This window comes from Cucumis melo, chromosome 8, assembly GCF_025177605.1.
Source record: "Cucumis melo cultivar AY chromosome 8, USDA_Cmelo_AY_1.0, whole genome shotgun sequence".
Lineage (NCBI taxonomy): Eukaryota > Viridiplantae > Streptophyta > Magnoliopsida > Cucurbitales > Cucurbitaceae > Cucumis > Cucumis melo.
Window position 1 is genome coordinate 26,151,730 of NC_066864.1, and position 9,498 is coordinate 26,161,227.

The 9,498-nt window shown below is 36.8% G+C and overlaps 1 long non-coding RNA gene across 4 annotated transcripts; it reads right to left on the bottom strand.

Annotated features, from left to right (window-relative positions):
* Nucleotides 1-264: 264 nt before the first annotated feature.
* LOC127150539 (uncharacterized) lies at nt 265-6,673 on the bottom strand. 4 transcript variants are annotated; one of them, XR_007822923.1, is made up of 3 exons: nt 5,680-6,673; nt 4,633-4,875; nt 265-394 (listed from the first exon to the last, which is right to left on the bottom strand). It is a non-coding gene; the product is annotated as an uncharacterized LOC127150539 (long non-coding RNA). The 4 variants fall into 4 exon arrangements; XR_007822922.1 differs by lacking the exon at nt 265-394 and having other exon boundaries at nt 4,531-4,875; nt 5,680-6,246; nt 6,353-6,673; XR_007822921.1 differs by lacking the exon at nt 265-394 and having other exon boundaries at nt 4,531-4,875; nt 5,680-5,729; nt 5,976-6,673.
* Nucleotides 6,674-9,498: the final 2,825 nt, after the last annotated feature.

Genomic DNA, 9,498 nt, shown 5'->3' on the forward strand with positions numbered 1-9,498 from the left:
TTCACCGCAAGTGCATTTCCAATAGTTTCATAACCGGACGATCGTTCGCCACTCGTTGGAAGCATTGGCTAACTTTTTGACCATTTTGGGTCGCACATCAGCTCTTCCTCAAACGAGCTCGCTTCTCGACCTATACCTTGGGAAAACATGTTAGAAAGCATGCCATGAGTGTGGGTTAATGTCACACCCCCTCCCGGCTACCTGCTACCTTAGACCGAAAGATGGCGTGAAGCCGACGAACAACGCTTTTCTGTACCTATATCTGTCGTCTCTGCTTAAAACTTTCATGTGATGAACTTGCCAATCTAGTATATAAACTATTGTACATGCCACAAAACACAGCGGATCCTAGGCTAGTCAAACACAACTAGTCAAACACATACATGAAGTGTACCTCAAAATTTATCGATTTCACGAGTAAACCTAAAGACACCTTAATCAAAATATAACCAACAAAATTTACACAACTACAGCTCCTAAAGCTTAAACAAACTGTGGAGTATCTATAACATACAAGGGTGTATATATACCACAACACAACAGACCCTATGCCCAACTCAAAACACGTACTGGCAATCGATAATGAAGCTTCCGCAGACTAAGGCAGTCTATCAGGCACCGAGAACTCGATCTCTACCTGGAAAATGGGTAAAACATTTTGGAAAGGGTGAGCTATGAAGCTTAGTGAGTGACTCAGTTTAAAACTATGAATTTAAAGATAAGAGCACGTGAAAACTTTACACATACAAATCTGTTTATACAAGTCGTAAATGTAAATGTGTAGTAGTAAGAATAGCTTCCTTAAATACTCAGCATGTTCATCATTGAAATCTAGCAAGGCATATCAAGTATATCGAAGCATTTTAACTAACATAACGAATCTACGTTGTGTAGGGTACACCTAGTACAACAACGTTTACAAGCACTACGATGTAGTGGGGCCCGCCCAGCACTCCCATCGTCTTTGTCGTAGTAGGGTTCCGCCCAGCACTCACGACAGCATCGTTGTTACGGAGTACACTCAACGTCAACAACGCAATCTAACCAGTGTGCACACGGTAATCTCTAACCTCAGGCTCAAGATCTCAGTCATGTAGTTAATGAAAATTTCATAAATCATCTTAAAATATTAAAACATGCCTGCTTATAAATTTTACACAAAGCTCGAACTTTACTCAGCTCTTTCGTGGAAAATTGTAGTTCTTAAAACAAAACTTCATACTAATTCATGCTTTGCTTAAAATATTGTGGTTTAAATATTTTCCAAACATTTAATATCTACGTGCTAGCATAAATTTCTTTAAGAAATCTAGTCTTCAAATGCATACTTGAAAATAGTCATGAAATTCAAATACTTTTCATGGCTTCGTAAATAAACATTTATCGCATTCAATCATAATAACAATTATGGAAAATATTTCAAAGTTGGTTTTGTCACTCACAGTCTTGGGCTAGATCCTTAGTCTATAAGCTCGGTTTAATTCTTCTCGGCCTGCCAACAACCCAACCGAGTATTAAAACTCTAAACATTCTGGTTTCCTAAAGATATACATAACATGTCGCACCAAAGATGACGCTCACGAAAACAAAGCTTAAGAAATAAAATCCCATTTCAACAATTCTCTAAAATTTCCAGATTTCTAACATAAAATTCAAAGGACTATAACTTTCTCAATACTTAACCGAAATGAGTGTTCTTTATATCAAAATCTTCATTTTGAGATCCTCTAAAACTTACCTGAAGACATATAAATCTGATTTCTCGTGCATAAATACATATAACCCTCAAAACAGAACCACTTCTAGAATCGCGCGCACACGACCTCTTTAACTTGTCCCTACAATTTAACTGATATTTAGTCGTTTTTGGTTTACAATTTCTTCATGAAAGTTGTAGTAAATTGAATAAGCTTTCCAACCATACGAAATAGAGATTCTAACTCCACCGATACACTCTGAAATACAAGAAAAACCAGAGACCTCCTGATTTCGAGTGAAAACCAACTGCCCTGTTTTCTTCATCAAAAAGCACCAAATGAATATCCGAATTTGCTCCAACTTTCTTCATAAAGTTTGTTTGAAAATGAGTTAAATTTCAGTAAATGTAAATCTCACCTCTTAATTCCTTTTGAAGAGTTCAAACCGAATTAAAAACCATTGATGTGCAGAATGAACTAAAATTCAGCCATTGATACACTTTGCTTGAGTTCTCCTCCTCTTCTTCAACCTTAAAATTCTAGTAAAATTTCTCTTCTTCTTCCAAACTCTCTCTTAGAAGTTCTCTGCAAATTGAAGAAGGAAAAAGAAAAAAAAAATGGAACTTGGATGTCTTCAAAAATCTTGGCGGTGAAGGGAAGAGAAGAAGAAGAAGAAAAGAAAAAATGAAATTTTCTTCTCCTTTTCTTCTTTTTATCCTTTCTTTTTTTTCTTTTCTTTACTTTATTTAATAAAACTATTTAATATATAAATATATATATATATATATATATATATATATATATATTTACACTTAATTTCCATTTTCTTTTTCTTTTTTTTTTCTTTCCACATTTAAAGAAATTAAACCAATAAAATATCTGGTTTACAACTTACCTTCCCTTTAGAAAATTTCGTCCTCGAAATTTAGAATGTCCTTAACTGAAAAGTATCGGATATCTCTTCTTCATCTGATATTCTGGTTCCCAAGTTGCCTCCTCCGCTCCATGATGTCTCCACAAAACCTTTATGTGTGGAATCGTTTTGTTTCTCAAAACTTGTTCCTTTCTGTCGAGAATCTGAACTGGTTCTTCAACATAAATCAAATCTTCTTTTAATTCAAGGGGTTGCTCTTGCAACACATGTGATGCATCTGGTATATATTTTCTTAACATGGATACATGGAAAACATCATGTATTCGTGCAAGTTCTATTGGCAACTCAAGTCTATACGCTGCTGGTCCCACTCGTTCCGTTATCTAATATGGCCCAATATATCTAGGACTTAACTTACCTTTTCTTCTGAAACGAATAACACCTCGCCATGGAGATAATTTCAAGAAAACTTGATCTCCAACTTGGAATTCTAGGTTTCTTCGTCGCTTATCCGCATAACTTTTCTGTCGATCTTGGGCTTTCCTCAGATTTTCTCTAATCAACTTAATATTGTTTGTCGTAATCTAAACCAACTCAGGACCTACTAACTTCCGCTCTCCCACTTCATTTCAGCACACAGGAGTTCTGCATGGTCTCCCGTATAAGGCTTCATATGGTGCCATACCGATACTAAACTGATAGTTATTATTATAAGCAAACTCCATAAGTGGCAAGTGGATATCCCAACTTCCTTTAAGTTGTAGGACACATGCTCTCAACATGTCCTCTAAAGTTTGGATGGTCCTCTCGGACTGACCATCTGTTTGGGGATGAAATGATGTACTAAACTTTAGCCCTGTTCCCATTGCTTTCTGTAAACTAGGCCAAAATTTAGAAGTAAACCTCGGATCCCTATCTGAAACTATGGACACTAGTACTCCATACTGACTCACAATCTTATCAACATATAATCTCGCTAGCTGGTCTAACGTAGATGTCATTTTAATCGGTATAAATCGTGTCGTCTTGGTGAGTCTGTCTACTATTACCCATATACCATCATGTCCATTGGATGTACGAGGTAATCCAAATAGAAAATCCATAGTAATATGCTCCCATTTCCACTCTGGCACTGGTAAAGGATTAAGAAATCCTCCTGGCCTCTGTCTTACTGGTTTAACCTATTGACAAATCAAACATCTATCAACATATTCAGCTATCTCTTGCTTCATTCCAGACCACCAATAAGTCTTCTTTAAAGTTCTGTACATCTTGGTGCTACCTGGATGCATAGCGTAAGCTAAACTGTGAGCTTCTTCTAGAATAGCATTCTTAAGCTCACTGATATTCGGAACACATAATCTTCCCTGTTTAACAATGGCTCCATCTGTTCTCAGCTCAAACTCCACCTCTAAGCCTTTCTTGGATTTCTCAAACTTCTTCTGTAAATTACTGTCTTCTGACTGTCTTCTTACAATCTCAGTTACTAGAGAAGACCGAACCTAAAATTGAGCTAAGAGACTTCCTGAATCCTCTGTAGTTACTACTGCCTTGGAACCTCTTAACTCATTCAACAAAGCTACTCGAATACCACACAAGGCACTCTTCGGAAGTCTTGACTTCCTACTTAATGCATCTGCTACTACGTTGGCCTTACCTGGATGATACTCTATAGTACAATCATGATCTTTAATCAGTTCTAGCCATCGCCTTTGTCTCAGATTTAGCTCTTTTTGATCAAAAATATACTTCAGACTTTTATGATCTGTGAAAATATGGCACTTTTCCCCGAACAAATAGTGTCTCCAGATTTTTAGTGCTAAAACAACTGCTGCAAGCTCAAGATGTCACACCCCTCCCGGACTACCTGCTACCTTAGACCGAAAGATGGCGTGAAGCCGACGAACAACATTTTTCTGTACCTGTATCTGTCGACTCTGCTTAAAACTTTCCATGTGATGAACTTGCCAATCTAGTATATAAACTATTGTACATGCCACAAAACACAGCGGATCCTAGGCTAGTCAAACACAGCTAGTCAAACACATACATGAAGTGTACCTCAAAATTTACCGATTTCACGAGTAAACCTAAAGACACCTTAATCAAAATATAACCAACAAAATTTACACAACTACAGCTCCTAAAGCTTATACAAACTGTGGAGTATCTATAACATACAAGGGTGTGAATACATCACAACACAACAGACTTTATGCCCAACTCAAAACACGTACTGGCAATCGATAATGAAGCTTCCGCAGACTAAGGCAGTCTATCAGGCACCGGGAAGTCGATCTCTACCTGGAAAATGGGTAAAACATTTTGGAAAGGGTGAGCTATGAAGCTCAGTGAGTGACTCAGTTTAAAACTATGAATTTAAAGATAACAGCACGTGAAAACTTTACACATATAAATCTGTTTATACAAGTCGTAAATGTAAATGTGTAATAGTAAGAATAGCTTCCTTAAATACTCAACATGTTCATCATTGAAATCTAGCAAGGCATATCAAGTATATCGAAGCATTTTAACTAACATGACGAATCTACGTTGTGTAGGGTACACCTAGTACAACAACGTTTACAAGCACTACGATGTAGTGGGGCCCGCCCAGCACTCCCATCGTCTTTGTCGTAGTGGGGCCCGCCCAGCACTCACGACAGCATCGTTGTTACGGAGTACACTCAACGTCAACAACGAAATCTAACCAGTGTGCACACGGTAATCTCTAGCCTCAGGCTCAAGATCTCAGTCATGTAGTTAATGAAAATTTCATAAATCATTATAAAATATTAAAACATGCCTGCTTATAAATTTTACACAAAGCTCGAACTTTACTCAGCTCTTTCGTGGAAAATTGTAGTTCTTAAAACAAAACTTCATACTAATTCATTCTTTGCTTAAAATATTGTGGTTTAAATACTTTCCAAACATTTAATATCTACGTGCTAGCATAAATTTCTTTAAGAAATCTAGTCTCCAAATGTATACTTGAAAATAGTCATGAAATTCAAATACCTTTCGTGGCTTCGTAAATAAACATTTATCGCATCCAATCATAATAACAGTTATGGAAAATATTTCAAAGTTGGTTTTGTCACTCACAGTCTTGGGCTAGATCCTTGGTCTATAAGCTCGGTTTAATTCTTCTCGGCCTGCCAACAACCCAACCGAGTATTAAAACCTTAAACATTCTGGTTTCCTAAAGATATACATAACATGTCGCACCAAAGATGACGCTCACGAAAACAAAGCTTAAGAAATAAAATCCTATTTCAACAATTCTCTAAAATTTCCAGATTTCTAACATAAACTTCAAAGAACTATAACTTTCTCAATACTTAACCAAAATGAGTGTTCTTTATATCAAACTCTTCATTTTGAGATCCTCTAAAACTTACCTGAAGACATATAAATCTAATTCCCCGTGCATAAACACATATAACCCTCAAAACAGAACCACTTCCAGAATCGCGCGCACACGACCTCTTTAACTTGTTCCTACAATTTAACCAATTTTTAGTCGTTTTTGGTTTACAATTTCTTCATGAAAGTTGTAGTAAATTGAATAAGCTTTCCAACCATACCAAATAGAAATTCTAACTCCACCGATACACTCTGAAATACAAGAAAAACCAGAGACCTCCTGATTTCGAGTGAAAACTAACTGCCCTGTTTTCTTCATCAAAAAGCACCAAATGAAAATCCGAATTTGCTCCAACGTTCTTCATAAAGTTTGTTTAAAAATGAGTTAACTTTCAGTAAATGTAAATCTCACCTCTTAATTCCTTTTGAAGAGTTCAAACCGAATTAAAAACAAGTGATGTGCAGAATGAACTAAAATTCAGCCATTGATACACTTTGCTTGAGTTCTCCTCCTCTTCTTCAACCTAAAAATTCTAATAAAATTTCTCTTATTCTTCCAAACTCTCTCTTAGAAGTTCTCTGCAAATTGAAGAAGGAAAAAGAAAAAAAAATAAAGGAAACTTGGATGTCTTCAAACTTGGCGGTGAAGGGAAGAGAAGAAGAAGAAGAAAAGAGAAAATGAAATTTTCTTCTTTTTGTCCTTTCTTTTCTTTATTTTCTTCAATTAATTTAATAAAACTATTTAATATATAAATCTGATTCTCTAAGATTGACTTAAGGTCAGGATACCACCAGTTGAAGGTTAGAGAATCAGATATTGCTAAGACAGCATTTAGAACGAGGTATGGGCATTATGAGTTTCGAGTTATGCCATTCGGTTTAACGAATGCGCCAGCGGTTTTCATGGATCTCATGAACAGGATCTTCCATCGGTATTTAGATCAGTTTGTGATTGTGTTCATTGATGATATATTAGTTTACTCAGTTGACAGAGAATCTCATGAGGAACATCTGAGGATTGTTCTACGGACTCTACGTGAAAAACAGTTATACGCTAAGTTCAGCAAATGTGAGTTCTGGTTGGAACAGGTAGTATTTTTGGGGCATGTAGTTTCAGCAAAAGGAGTTAGTGTCGATCCACAAAAAGTAGAAGCGGTTGTCAATTGGGAAAGACCAATTAGTGCGACAGAAGTACGTAGTTTCCTGGGTTTGGCAGGATACTATAGGCGTTTTATTGAGGATTTCTCTCGATTGGCATTGCCTTTGACCGCTTTGACAAGGAAGAATGTTAAGTTTGAGTGGTCAGATAAATGCGAGCAAAGTTTTCAGGAATTGAAGAAAAGACTAGTTACAGCACCTATTTTGGCACTTCCTGTAACAGGGAAGGACTATGTGATTTATTGTGATGCTTCAAGGCTAGGATTAGGTTGTGTGCTTATGCAAAATGGGAATGTAATAGCTTATGCTTCGAGGCAGTTGAAGGAGCATGAGTGTAATTACCCTACCCATGATCTTGAGCTAGCAGCAGTTGTTTTAGCACTAAAAATCTGGAGACACTATTTATTCGGGGAAAAGTGCCATATTTTCACAGATCATAAAAGTCTGAAGTATATTTTTGATCAAAAAGAGCTAAATCTGAGACAAAGGCGATGGCTAGAACTGATTAAAGATTTTGATTGTACTATAGAGTATCATCCAGGTAAGGCCAACGTAGTAGCAGATGCATTAAGTAGGAAGTCAAGACTTCCGAAGAGTGCCTTGTGTGGTATTCGAGTAGCTTTGTTGAATGAGTTAAGAGGTTCCAAGGCAGTAGTAACTACAGAGGATTCAGGAAGTCTCTTAGCTCAATTTCAGGTTCGGTCTTCTCTAGTAACTGAGATTGTAAGAAGACAGTCAGAAGACAGTAATTTACAGAAGAAGTTTGAGAAATCCAAGAAAGGCTTAGAGGTGGAGTTTGAGCTGAGAACAGATGGAGCCATTGTTAAACAAGGAAGATTATGTGTTCCGAATATCAGTGAGCTTAAGAATGCTATTCTAGAAGAAGCTCACAGTTTAGCTTACGCTATGCATCCAGGTAGCACCAAGATGTACAGAACTTTAAAGAAGACTTATTGGTGGTCTGGAATGAAGCAAGAGATAGCTGAATATGTTGATAGATGTTTGATTTGTCAACAGGTTAAACCAGTAAGACAGAGGCCAGGAGGATTTCTTAATCCTTTGCCAGTGCCAGAGTGGAAATGGGAGCATATTACTATGGATTTTCTATTTGGATTACCTCGTACATCCAGTGGACATGATGGTATATGGGTAATAGTAGACAGACTCACCAAGACGACACGATTTATACCGATTAAAATGACATCTACGTTAGACCAGCTAGCGAGATTATATGTTGATAAGATTGTGAGTCAGTATGGAGTACCAGTGTCCATAGTTTCAGATAGGGATCCGAGGTTTACTTCTAAATTTTGGCCTAGTTTACAGAAAGCAATGGGAACAGGGCTAAAGTTTAGTACATCATTTCATCCCCAAACAGATGGTCAGTCCGAGAGGACCATCCAAACTTTAGAGGACATGTTGAGAGCATGTGTCCTACAACTTAAAGGAAGTTGGGATACCCACTTGCCACTTATGGAGTTTGCTTATAATAATAACTATCAGTCTAGTATCGGTATGGCACCATATGAAGCCTTATACGGGAGACCATGCAGAACTCCTGTGTGCTGGAATGAAGTGGGAGAGCGGAAGTTAGTAGGTCCTGAGTTGGTTCAGATTACGACAAACAATATTAAGTTGATCAGAGAAAATCTGAGGAAAGCCCAAGATCGACAGAAAAGTTATGCGGATAAGCGACGAAGAAACCTAGAATTCCAAGTTGGAGATCAAGTTTTCTTGAAATTATCTCCATGGCGAGGTGTTATTCGTTTCGGAAGAAAAGGTAAGTTAAGTCCTAGATATATTGGGCCATATCAGATAACGGAACGAGTGGGACCAGCAGCGTATAGACTTGAGTTGCCAATAGAACTTGCACGAATACATGATGTTTTCCATGTATCCATGTTAAGAAAATATATACCAGATCCATCGCATGTGTTGCAAGATCAACCAGTTGAATTAAAAGAAGATTTGAGTTATGTTGAAGAACCAGTTCAGATTCTCGACAGAAAGGAACAAGTTTTGAAAAACAAAACGATTCCACTCATAAAAGTTTTGTGGAGACATCATGGAGCGGAGGATGCAACTTGGGAACCAGAATATCAGATGAAGAAGAGCTATCCGATACTTTTCAGTTAAGGACATTCTAAATTTCGAGGACGAAATTTTCTAAAGGGAAGGTAAGTTGTAAACCCGATATTTTCTTGGTTTAATTTCTTTAAATGTGGAAAAAAAAAAAGAAAAAAAAATGGAAATTAAGTGTAAATATAAATATATATATTTATATATTAAATAGTTTTATTAAATTAATTGAAGAAAATAAAGAAAAGAAAGGACAAAAAGAAGAAAATTTCATTTTCTCTTTTCTTCTTCTTCTTCTCTTCCCTTCACCGCCAAGTTTGA